The sequence below is a fragment of the Eumetopias jubatus genome, unplaced genomic scaffold (assembly GCF_037043125.1).
Source record: "Eumetopias jubatus isolate StellerSeaLion01/CBP00866 unplaced genomic scaffold, mEumJub1_p1.0 scaffold_2, whole genome shotgun sequence".
Classification (NCBI taxonomy): domain Eukaryota; kingdom Metazoa; phylum Chordata; class Mammalia; order Carnivora; family Otariidae; genus Eumetopias; species Eumetopias jubatus.
Window position 1 is genome coordinate 28,096,909 of NW_028274808.1, and position 14,097 is coordinate 28,111,005.

Sequence of the window (14,097 nt, forward strand, 5' to 3'; positions counted from 1 at the left end):
TTGGGGCCATGAGACTAGTTCCAGCCAGAAGACTATGAAGAAGTGACACCTGTCAATGGGCCCATGGCAGTTAGGAATTGATCATTTTCCTCTACACTTGATGCCACTACTGTGGTAAACTGCGTTCTAGATGGGGTTGCTACAATATGGGAGGGAACCATCCTACTTACACTGAACTTTATGTGAATGTGAAATAAACACAAACTTCGAGAGTTGATTTGTTATTGTAGCATTGATTAGCCTGTCCTTTTTAATGCAGACCTCATGTCTTTGGACAATATAAAAGCGGACTGTCCCTTAACTCTAACATTATTTTTCTTTCTCTTACTCATTATTTTTGCCTGCCAAGCACCACCACTCCATACTCTGAACAATACCCCCTATTCCAGGGGGATGATCCCTATGGGGGTGGTTTGTTCTTACAAGTTCCCAGTTGACCCACCCAGGGCACCTGATTCAAGCTAAGCCAATGAGCTCCTCCTCATTGTTTTTGACTTAGAACCAAAAGAGTCAGCTCAGATTTTTCTAGTGACCAGATATAAAGTTTTATATACTGGAGCTCTAGGATATAAAACTGGGAGCCTCCAGCAGCCATGTTGTGGTGGGTGAAGAAAGCAGGTCTGCAAGAGAATTGAGTTGACACAGGGACACAGAGACATTTAAGACCTTGCTTCCAGTTGTTCTTGAGACCTACATGTTTCTTAATGCTTCCTCACCTTGATATATCAAAACTTTCTTGGATTCCAAGAGACAATAAATTCCATCTGAGTCAGGTACCCTCGACTGTCTGTCACCCCATGTCTGTCACCTGCAACCTTGTGAGTCCAACTGACGTCTCTCTACTCTTTCCCCTGTAGAAGTATCATCAAACCAGCATAATAGGAATTTGGAGAGATGGCTGCCTCTGAGTTTGCCCCCAAGTGGCAATGTTCTTTAAGGGCACAGGATGCTCTGATCCACAACCAGGTATAAGCTTGTCAGACATCTTCTACCTTTTTGTCAAAAAGAGATACATGTAGTTTGGCTCCACAGAACCACGGAGAAAGGGCCTGGAAAATGAGAGGAGCAGGAACCCCGAAGGCACAAACTTAGCCCTGCAGGAAGAAACTGAACAACAGGCTGGTTACGTGGCGGTCATGGGCTTAATGAGACTATCTTCAGACAGCAAGGGTTATGCAGTTCTCAAGCCTTGCTTCAACGGGAAAGAGAGCATTTTCTTTTTTTTTAAAGATTTTATTTATTTATTTGAGAGAGAGAGAGAATGAGAGATAGAGAGCACATGAGAGGGGAAAGGGTCAGAGGGAGAAGCAGACTCCCCGCCGAGCAGGGAGCCCGATGTGGGACTCGATTCCGGGACTCCAGAATCATGACCTGAGCCGAAGGCAGTCGCTTAACCAACTGAGCCACCCAGGTGCCCGAGCATTTTCTTTAAAATGTGTTAACTAATTGAAATATTGTAGCAGATGCTATTGGTGCTCACCAAATATCCCCTCAATCCACCCCTGAGTTCACCTGCAGCACCTGAGTCTCTTTCCTTGAGCGCTTCCTCTGGCTGCAGAGTAGGGCTCAGCCCATGCGCCAGGCAAGCTGGAAGTATTAGGGAGAGAAAACTCCCAAGAGCAATTTTAATCAATGAGGGATGAGAGTTCATTAGTAAATACCCCAGGGTTCTCACAATTCTGAGGTGCATTCTGTTGTCTTAAGGAAACCCCAGTGGGAATGAGCAATAGACTGCTCATTAGCATACTCTTTCTTCTCTTTTCAGAAATTCTGCATTCCCTCACCATACTTCTTTGTTTATGAACTACTTATACCCAGATCCTCGGGAACTAAAACATTATTATTATTATGGAGGTATGATTAAATGCAGTAAAAGTCACCTTTTTGGAGTATTGTTCTATAAGTTTTGAAAGACACAACTGATCAACATACTGTATACCTTAAAATTACACAGTGTTATATGTCAACTATATTCCCTTTTTTTTTTTTAAGATTCACCCATTTATTTTAGACAGAGAGAGAGCATGAATGAGTAGGGGGAGGGGCAGAGGAAGAGAGAGAATCTTGAGCAGACTCCTCACTGAGTGCAGAGCGCAGAACCCGGCTCGGGGCTCAATCTCACGACCCTGACTGAAATCATGACCCGAGCCGAAATCAGGAGTCAGACACTCAGCCAACTGAGCCACCCAAGCACCCCACGTCAATTATATTTCAATTAAAAACTGATAAACTTTTAAAATTAAGATTAAAAATTCTAAAAAGGGGGAGCACTCAGCTGGCTCAGTCAGTAGATCATGCAACTCTTAATCTCAGGGTCATGAGACGGAGCCCCACGATGGGCATAGAGCTTACTTAAAAAAAAAAAATTCTAAAAAAAAGGAAAGACACACTGAGTAAATCCCACCACATTTCTATCACTCTCCCCCCTCCCCAAATTCCCTGGAACCCCTTTGTGGTCAACACTCCCTCCACCCCCAGCTCCTGATAACCACTAATCAGTTTTCTGTCTTTATTCCAGGAGGTCATATAGATGGAATCCTGTGCTATATAGCTTCTTTGAGTCTGGCTCCTTGCACTTAGCAAAATACATTTGAGATTCATTCAAGTTGTTGAGCAGATCAGTAGTTTATTCCTTTTTATTGCTGAGTAGTATTGAACTACATGAATATATCACGCTGTGTTTAACCATCCAGCAGTTGGAGAATGTTTGGGTTGTTTCCCGTCTTTGGAGGTTGTACATAATGCTGCTAGGCTTGTGAGTGAGTATAAGTTTTTATCTCGCCTGGTAAATACCTGGGAGTGGGATTGCTGGGCTGTATGGGACATTTATAAGGAGCCGTTGAACGGTTTTCCAACCAGCAGTGTGTGAGAGTTGCAGTTGTTCTACATCCTCATCAGGACTTAGTATTATCAGTTTTTAAAATTTTAGCCATTCCGGGGCGCCTGGGTGGCTCAGATGGTTAAGCGTCTGCCTTCAGCTCAGGTCATGATCCCAGGGTCCTGGGATCGAGCCCCACGTCGGGCTCCCTGCTCTGCGGGGAGTCTGCGTCTCCCTCTCCCTCTCCTCTCCCACTGCTCATGCTCTCTCTCTCTCTCTCTGAATCTCTGTGTCTCAAATGAATAAATAAAATCTTAAAAAAAATAAAATAAAATTTTAGCCATTCTGACAGGTATGTAAAGTTATCTCATTGTGATTTCAGTTTTCATTTGCCATCGACTAGGTTGAACAATTTTCAGGCACTTAATCACCTTTCATATATCTTCTTTTTTTTTTTTTAAGATTTTATTTATTTATTCGAGAGAGAGAGAATGAGAGATAGAAAGCACGAGAGGGAAGAGGGTCAGAGGGAGAAGCAGACTCCCTGCCGAGCAGGGAGCCCGATGTGGGACTTGATCCCGGGACCCCGGGATCATGACCCGAGCCGAAGGCAGTCGCTTAACCAACTGAGCCACCCAGGCGCCCCTTTCATATATCTTCTTTGCGTAAGTATCTGTTCAAATCTTTAGCCCATTTTTAAATATTTTATTTATTTATTTATTTGAGGGGGGAGGGGCAAGGGAGAGGGAGAGAGAATCTTAAGCAGACTCTTCACTGAATGCAGAGCCCGATGCTGGGCTGATCCCATGACCCTGAGATCATGACCCAAGCAGAAATCAAGAGTCAGATGCCCAACTGACTGAACTACCCAGGCACCATTAGCCCATTTTTAATTGAGTTGCTCTCTTACTGAGTTTTGAGCATTCTTAAGATATTATTTCCTTAAATTTCAAAATGAAAGCTTTATTTTGTCTAATTAGAAATGTAGCATATACTCATTTTTAAGAAGGAGACAATGCATAAAAGTTTTTTTATTAGTAAAAAAAAATTAGAGAACCTTGCCACAATTCTTTTAATCACAATGAGATGAAAGTTTCAGGATGCCAAGAGACAGACACCCATCAAAGGCAGATCATTGCCCTGAGATGCAAAACGACATTCAAGGGTTTCCACCACTGCTTTCAATCTTCTGCTGTGGGTGGGATTTCTTCCTAAATCTAGGACCTCCAAGCAGGTGTGGATCATGCAATCAAAGGAGTAAACACATTAAAAAAAATAAAAATAGAACTACCATATGATCCAGCAATCCCACTATTGGGTATATGTCCAAAGGAAATGAAAACAGCAATATCAAAGAGGTATCTACATTCCCATGTTCATTGCAGTATTATTTGTAATAGCCAACAGATGGAAAGAACCTAAGTGTCTGATAATGGATGATTGAGTAAAGATATGGTATACACATACAATGGAATATTATTCAGCCATAGGAAAGAAGGAAATCCTGCCATTTAGGACAACATGGATGGATCTTGAGGGCATTACACTTAGTGAAATAAGCCAGACAGAGAAAAACAAATACTACATGGTATTACTTATATGTGGATTCTAAAACAAACAAGTAAAATTCACAGAAACAGAGAGTGGCCCGGAAATAAGGAGAGGTTGGTAAAAGAATACAAACTTTCAGCTGAAAACACACAGACCTACCTAAATAGTCAAAATTTATTAAATCTATGTGGTTTGCAAAGGGAGGGAAAAATATCATTAAATGGGGATTTCAGATTACCTCCTAAGAATCTCTCAAATACCCATTATTATAAGACTCAGGAATATTGTTAATATTTTTCCTTTATACTTCTCATGCTTTTTTCTAGGCACAAACACAAACTAGGATATGAAATAGGTAATATTTTGTAACAATATTTTCATATATTATGGGAGTCTTTTCAAATCAATAAATAATGATTTATATTAATCCTATTTAATGACTGTTCAGTATAGCGTGTGAATGTAATTTATTTATTCAATCACCTACTTGTAAATATTTAGGTTATATGCAACATCTAGATACTACATTTCTTTCTTTTTTAAGATTTTATTTATTTTAGAGAGAGAGAGGGAGCATGTGTGTGCATGCTTGAGTAGGGGTTGGAGGGGGGAGGCAGAGGGGGAGGGGGAGGAAGAGAATCCCAAGCAGACTCCATGTGGAGCTCAGAGCCTGATGCAGGGCTCAATCTCCCAACCCTGGGACCATGACCTGAGCTGGAACCAAATTGGATGCTTAACCAACTGAGTCACCCAGGCACCCCTAGATATTACATTTCTTAAGTGAATTGTCCCTCTGTGCCCTTTGGCCACTCTTCTATTGAATTATTGAAAAGCACGTTAAATATAAGTGATGTTAAATATATTTAATTAATTAATTTAAAATGTTTAATAATCATGAGCAACCTTCTTTCCTTTCTTCCTCCTTTTCTTTCTTTAAAATTTAATGTAAAAAAACATTATGCAGGTCTGAGCATGGAAGGTGGCTGGAGTTCACACAAGGAAGGCAGCCAAGTGGGGTGACAGCCTGGCAAGTCTTAGAAAAATACAGGAGATTTGAGCAATAAGTAAATATATCGAGGATAAAGAGAGCCAGAATTCTCACAAAAGGGAATTTCAAATATGGAAAAGGAGAAAACTAGAATGAACTCTGAGTGTTGGATTGGAATTACAGGGATTGATGTGAACCAATGGTCTGGAATATAAGGATGTAGAAACAAATATATATATGTTTATGTACATCCAGATGTTCCCCTACTTAACAATGGTTCGACTTAATGATTTTTTGACTCTATGGTGGTGTGAAAGTTATATGTATTCAGTAGAAGGTATATTTTGAATTTTGAATTTTTATCTGTGGTATGATCCTCTCCCGTGATGCTAGGCTGTGGTAGTGGGCTGTAGCTCCCAGTCAGCCCATGCAGTCACGAGGGTAAACAGCTGATACACTTACAACCATTCTGTTTTTCACTTTCAGTACAGTATTCAATCAATTACATGGGATATTTAACACTTTGCTAGAAAATAGGCTTTGTGTTAGATGATTTTGCCCAACTGTAGGCTAATGTAAGTGTTCTGAGCACATATAAGGGGGACTAGGCTAAGCTGTGATGTTTGGTAGGTTAAGTGTATTCCATTCACTTTTGACTTATGTTATTTCCTTTTTATTTTAAGATTTATCTATTTACTTATTTGTCAGAGAGAGAGAGAGAGCACATGCACAAGCGGGGGGGTGGGGGTGGGCAGGCAGAGAGAGAAGCAGGCTTCCTACTGATACGGGACTCGATCCCAGGATCCTGGGATCATGACCTGAGCTGAAGGCAGATACTTAACCAACTGAGCCACCCAGGCGTCCCGACTTATGTTATCTTCAGCTTACGATGAGTTTATTGGGATGTAACCCCAGTAAACCCCTGAACAACACAGGTTTGAACTACACAGGTCCACTTATATGCAGATTTTAAAAAGAAATACAAATGTATTTTCTCTTCCTTATGATTTTCTTAATAACATTTTCTTTTCTCTCACTAACTTTATAGTAAGACTGCAATATATAATACATATGACATGCAAAATACAGGTTAGTCAGCCATTTATGTTATCACTGAGAATTCTGGTCAATGGTAGGCTATTAGTAGTTACATTTTGGGGGAGTCAAAAGTTTATACATGGATTTTTCCATTGCATAGGGGAGTTGGTGTCCCTAACCCTCACATTGTTCAAGAGTCAACTATATATATCTATGTGCAAAAAAGTGTGTGTGTGTGTGTGTGTGTGTGTGTGTACACATTTATATATTCCTGAACTCTGTCCACTAAGAGGACCTGCAGCAATGAGCACACCTAATGCCCAGATCTTGGTATCTAAATTCCATTCTCCACTAAAAGCAGTCCTTGTAGAAATGCCTGGTTCCAGGTCTGGAGCATGGGAAGTACAAGCTAAATCTTCTTGTACTAAAAAGTAAGGAAGTGTTCATAGACCGATGGGACATGACAAAGGACACAGGAGTTAGCTTGAATGGAGGTTCAAATCTGGGCCAAATATGGGACAATATGGGCATCAAAATAAACGATGATAGGAACAGATTATATCCCATTGAGTAGAATAGGAATCCATGAGTCCGCAGTGATGTAAACAGACATATGAATAAACACATGGGGAGAAGACAAAACTCTTTAGAGTAGAAGGCCAACTAACAAGTTTAAAAGGCATGATAGAATTAGAAAATTACCACTTGTCGATCATTACAGTAATAATTAATTCAGGCAGGAAACATCAGTTGATGCTAAAACGGGCAGGTGAAAGTTGGTTGATCTCTAAGTTCCTTCCCACAAAATAGTGATTAATTATAAGAGGAAAAAGAGTCACTTTACCATCAGACACTATTAACATTATTCGGGACAAACTGACATCATGTGCTCCCTGATGGGAATGCAGTAGGAAAAGCACACGTCACTTCTTCTTCTTCTTTTTTTTTAAGATTTTATTTATTTATTGGAGAGAGAGAGATTGAGAGAATGACAGGGGAGAGGGGCAGAGGGAGAAGCAGATTCCCGGAAGAGCAGGGAGCCCGATGTGGGACTTGATCCCAGGACCCTGGGATCACAACCTGAGCCAAAGGCAGATGCTGAACCGACTGAGCCACCCAGGCACCCCAAGCACGCTTCACTTCTGTGAATTACCTGCCAAAAACACATAACCCCAATCTACTCATGAAGAAAGAAACATCAGACAAAACCAATTCTACACAGTAGCTGAGGAACTATTCCAGATTGAAGGAAACTGAAGCCACATAGCAATACATACACAAACACACACACACACACACACACACACACACACACACACATATATATATATATATATATATATATATATACATATATATATAACCCCGGATCGGATCCTTTTGCTTTAAAGGACATTGTGTGTTGAGACAGTTGCTGAAACTTTATTACATCTCTGGATGGACAGTATATGGGAATTCTCTGTACGGTTCTTGCAATTTTTCTATGTTTAAAATTATTTCAAAATAAAAAGGAAAAAGAAAAAAGTCATAAACAGAGTAAAGTCAGAAGAGTGCTGAATTTATAGTCAGATGTGAGAACAGGACAGAATGCTTAGATAAGCTCTTCTTAGTGGTAAATGAGTGAAAGAAAAGCCATAAAGGAAAGGAGAAAAGAAAGGGTTCAAATGGCTATAAAATAGGAATATTTTTGCACAGTTTGTTAGTGAAAATATTTCAGTGAATAACATTTGTATTAACAAAAATATAGGGTGCCTGGGTGGCTCAGTCGGTTAAGCGGCTGCCTTTGGCTCAGGTCAGGGTCCCAGGGTCCTGGGATAGAGCCCCGCATCGGGCTCCCTGCTCAGCGGGAAGCCTGCTTCTCCCTCTCCCACTCCCCCTGCTTGTGTTCCCTCTCTCACTGTGTCTCTTTCTGTCAAATAAATAAATAAAATCTTTAAAAAAAAATAACAGAAATAGATCAATCAGGAAAGGAGACAGACCCACTCAGGTCAATGTGATTGTTGCTACTACTTCACAAACAACTGCATAGTAAAAAGCAAGAGTTTAAAGCAAAGAAACTGCATGTAGTTCAAAATCCAATAAAAAACACAGTACTGAAAAAAAATATATATATAGTACTGTGGGCCTGGGGCCAGAGGACATTCTCAGGATGGGCTTCAGACCTAAATTAACCATCTGGAACACACACACACACACACACACACTCTCTCTCTCTCTTTTTTTAAAAGAGTCATCCTACTCAACCTTTTCAAATAACAGAGACACCTTTTAATAGGAAGTCTGTATTTCATCATAAAGATGGAAGAAGCACACCATACCCTTAGCTGAGTTACTCTCCACAGAAGCAGGCTCTATTTTAGCACTGCATAGCACGTTGTGGAAACATTGCTTATGGCAAATTTATTTTATGTGGTCATGTGCAAGCATTATCAATTGAGGAGCTTACAAACTGGCAACTTATATCCTAACTTATGGTTGTACTTCTTTTTTTGTTTTTTTTTTAAAGATTTTATTTATTTATTTGACAGAGAGAGACAGCGAGAGAGGGAACACAAGCAGGGGGAGTGGGAGAGGGAGAAGCAGGCTTCCCGAGGAGCAGGGAGCCCGATGCAGGGCTCAATCCCAGGACCCTGGGATCACAACCTGAGCTGAAGGCAGACACTTAACGACTCAGCCACCCAGGTGCTCCTTATGGTTGTACTTCTGTTAAAATGAGTATGTGTACTCTCTCATATGGCCTTGACAGAAGCTCTGGGCAGGAGGTAAGCCATCACCACTAGTCCAATTTTACAAATAAGGAAACCACATCTAAGCCAAATGAAGCACCTTTCCAAAGTTGATACTTAACAAGGGGGCAGAGCTTGGGCTCAACATAGATGCCCTATCTTGAAATGTGCTGCGATCTCCATGTCATCAGTCTTACTCAAAGAAACACAAATCAACACTAAGGAGTAAGTCCGTGATCTCAAACCATTGGTTCATATTTTATCATATATAGCTCAAAAAACTCATTTCTTCAGGAATAGCTAGTGTAAAGAACTCATTTGTCATTCATTTCTAAACTCTTATTGAAAGTATCAACAAGTGCTTAAAGTGTTTGTTAGTGATTATGAGCATAAAGCTACTTGCACAATCTCCACATATCCACTCCTCCATATTTCTTCACTGGCTACTGTTCAGTTCAGATTGACACTGAAGACGCAGACAAAATTTGTTGAATCAGACCAGGCTATTGGTTGTAGCCCAGCATCTGTGACAGCAAGTCTGATTATCTCCAGTCAGTAAGAAATCAAGATCAGTACTCATAAAATAAGTTCCAGACAGTTTCTAAACAAATAATGCTTTTCACAAAACATTTTCTAGAATGCTTAACTGATGTGGTATCACACTTGAAAGACCATTCAGTGGATTTGCATCATGGCTTAAGAAAAGATTCATCCAGCCAAGTCTGCCTATAATGATTTTCACATGCTTTTTTTTTTTTTTAAGATTTTATGTATTTATTTGACAGAGAGAGACACAACGAGAGAGGGAACATAAGCACGGGGAGCGGGAGAGGGAGAAGCAGGCTTCCCGTGAGCAGGGAGCCCGATGCGGGGCTCGATCCCAGGACCCTGGGATCATGACCTGAGCCAAAGGCAGATGCTTAATGACTGAGCCACCCAGGTGCCCCTCACATGCTTTAAATAGGCATAAGCAGATATAATGGAAGTGTGAGATGAGGCTATTACACTATTTAGTCTTTAAAAGTCAATAAACAGGGGCACCTGGGTGGCTCAGTTGGTTGGGTGTCCCACTCTTGATTTAGCTCTGATCATGATCTCAGGATCATGAGACTGAGTCCTGTGGCAGGCTCTGCACTAGGTGTGGAGCCTGCTTGGGATTCTTTCCCTGCCCCTCCCCTGCCACCCTCCCACCCCCCACTCATGCTCTCTCTCTCTCTCTCTCTAAAAAAAAGTCAGTAAATATTCCAGCAAAATTCATATGTTTGCTCTTACTTTTTTTAAAAAAAGGTAGTGAAGTAAGGAAGTGAATTAGAGACTATTATTTCTTTAAAAGCGATTCATTTTATAAATATTTATCCACTATGTACTCCGCACACAATCTAAGTGAATGTATCATTTTATGTTAATAATGGAAATTGAGTAAGTTTTGGTTAACATACCAGTGGCAATACCAGGCATACCTGAACGTACTTGAAACCCCAAATACTGGTTGTTTTAGAACATTTTTTAGATCAACTAAGGCACTTTCTGAAATATTCATGCCAAATGCAATAGATAGAATTGTCTTAGGTAATCTTATCAGAATTAAATCAAACAGTAGCAGCTCTTTCTGCCCATAGGTCCTGTCCCCATTCTTTAATAAAATCACCTTTTTGCACCAAAAAAAAAAAAAAAAAGTAAATCAGTGTCATTAATGTTTAGAGATGTTGTAGAGAGTGAGCTTATTATGCCTGAAAAAAAAATAGGGGAACTAGATAGAAAAGTGGTGTTTGAGAGTAGAGGATGGAGGTAATGGACAGTGAAGTGGAAGTGGAAGAAGCAAGAAGACCTAGAGGAATAGAAAGCTAACTGCAAACCTGATCCCATCACTTGTTTGCTCAAAATCCTTCAGATGCTAAGGACACCACTGATGGTTTCCTACCCAACAGCTCTTACTCTTCCCTCCCTTCCTTGCAGATAGAAGCCACTTCCCATCACAAAGGGTGAAAATGCCAGATAACACTTTCCTGGCATTCAGTGCGGATAGGTATTCCCCTGTGACTGGGTTCTGGCCAATGAGAAATGGGGAATTCTGATAGACGCTTCTGGAAAAGACTTTCTTCTCTGCACAGACTCTGCTTACCTTTTCCAGACCATTGAACATAACTGTAAGGACGTAATTGCTGCAGCTATATGGGGATTAGAAGAAGAGATAGCAGGGGACCCTAAGAAGAGGTGTCATGCACAGCCTCTAATGACCACCCAGAGTATGTATTTGCCACATTCATGAAGTCCCTAGATATCTGAACTTCCACAGTTATAGCACATATTCCACTTATTGTAACTGCTTAACAAATTGGCCCATGCAAGTCAGGTTTGTGTCTCTCTTGTTCATTTCTGTGTCCTAAGAATCTACATGGTACCTAGCAGTCATATCTGTGGAACGCATGAAGGAGTTGATGGATATTAGAAGCAAAATAATTTCAAATATCAATTAGAAAAAGGCAAACATCTGATTAGAACAATGCAGAAAGACATGATAGGCAATTTCCAAATGGCCATCAACAGATGAAAAGATGGTCAGCCCCTGTACCAATCAAGAAACACAAATTAAAAAGAATAATATTTTGGGGGGGTACCTGGCTGCCTCAGTTGGCAGAGCATGCAATTCTTGATCTTGGCTTCATGAGATCAAGCTCCATGTTAGGTGTAGAACTCACTTAAAAATAAATAAATAATGGAGTGTCTTGGTGGTTCAGCCGGTTGAGCATCGGAAGCAATTTCGGCTCAGGTCATGATCTCAGGGTCGTGAGATTGAGCCCTATGTCGGGCTCTGTGCTGAGCGTGGAGCCTGCTTAAGATTCTCTCTCTCCTTCTCCCTCTGCCCCCCCCCCCCCGCTCACATGTGTGTGCTCGCTTTCCCCCTTCTCTCAGATAAATAAACAAATAAATGTAATAAAAAAAGAGTAATATTTTTCACTAACAGACTGGCAAAATGAACAAAGGTTTCTCCCATGTTGGGAATGTTGCAGTGAAATGGGTACTCTCATACATTGTAGGAGCAAGTGTAAATTGTATAAACTTTCTAACCATAAATATCAACACTTAAACTCACCATTTAACCTAGTAATTTATTTAGAATGCATTCTAAGAAAATAATCAGGCACTGTACAAAGATGTTTGTATGTGGATGTTCACCACAGCATTGTTTAACATTATAAACCTGTAAGCAACTTAAATGTACACCCATACAGAACTTATGCCTACACAGCGGAATCCTACGAAGTTGAAAAAAGAGGACATAGGAAAAACCTAGATGTCTTGATATGAATAAATGTTCATAAAATGTGTTTAACTGAAAAAGCAAGTATAGAGTATTAGTAAATAACAATGCCATTTAAAATACATGTTAAAAGTTAAATACCACATTTAAAACAATTAAACCAATTAATAAATCAGTTGAAACAAACCATTCAAAGAACATCTTGGATCAAGATGAACATATCCAGCCACTAGTTTTGAACCTTTTCAGTCAGAGAATATTCACTTTACATTCACAACAATCAATCATACTCAAAAAAGGCACAAGTTGTAAAGTGGGTCACTTAGGGTAAAATTATATCGATGTTTAGGATTACTCTGACCTGAAATTTACACACACACACACACACACACACACACACACACACACACACACACAAGATCTGGTTTTGCAAGTTTTCAGCCACTGATGCTTATCTCACATAATTAGTCCTATTTTTTTCCTCTTAAAAATTCATGGATTTATTTTATACTTAAGCTGATTTGATAAGTCTCTTCTCATATGAAGAGAAAAAAACTAGTAAAAATGAAGAAATGCTTTTCTTTATTGGAGAAATTTTAAGATGTTAATTGAATAATAAAATGTGGGGGAAAAAAGAGGAATCTGGGTGCAAACCATTTTCTTCAATCAAGCCTCCAGGTGAGAACCCCATTTTCACTCTTGCTTGTGAGGTGCCTGCTGGTGCCAAGCCTTGGGTCTTTGGGGAGATTTCTCAGCATAAGGTTGCTTCTCAGTTTTCTCCCATCAGACTTAGGATGGAGCTTCTCAGTATTTATCTATATGCTTTGAGGCTGCCCAAACTGTATTGCTGTTGTTTTCTTTCATTCTCCTTATCCTGGTTAGTTTATGCCTTAAAATAATGATGATGACAATAACAGATCCTTTTCATGTTTTTATGAGAGGTTTTGGAACAGAGTGGATCGAAATGTGTATGTGTAGGGGCACCTGGGTGGCTCAGTCAGTTAAGCATCAGACTCATGATTTTGGCTCAGGTCATGGTCTCAGGGTCCTGGGATCCAGCCCCAAGGCAGGCTCCACACTCGGCATGGAGTCTGCTGGAGATTCTCTCCCTCACACCAGCATGTCTGTGCACTCTCTCTCTCAAATAAATAAATAAATATTTTTAGAAAATGCATAACCTGCCATCTTGAAACAATAAAATATGACAATCCATGTAAAGTTTGGAGCACGGTCCCCTGGCCGATACTGTCAGCTTCTAGTATTTTTATTAGCAGGCTTGTTCTCTTACATCTGACTGCTTGGTCTGTCTCTTTTCTGGCAAGTCTTTCTCCTTGTCCTGTCTAAGCATAGATATCTCCTAAGATTCTAGTCTCCGAAGCTGAAGCTCACCTATGATTTCAATTCGGATGGCACCCAAATAAATACATTATCTCCTGTTTCTTCCCTACAGACTCATTTTCCAACCATCAGTGTAATCCTGACACTAGCAAACCTCATCTGCCTGATGCTGACCTCCTTACATATCCATACAAACAGGTCTTCTCCTCTGAACCTCTTGTTTTCTTTCTTTTTGGAATCGGCATCACCAAATCCTTGAAGCCTTGAAACCTGGCTATTAGTTCAAATGCCTTATTTTCCCTTAACCTCTACATCCAATCATTTGTCGAATTATGTAGCTTCCCCTTTGGAAATGGCTTTCATTTCCATATCCTTT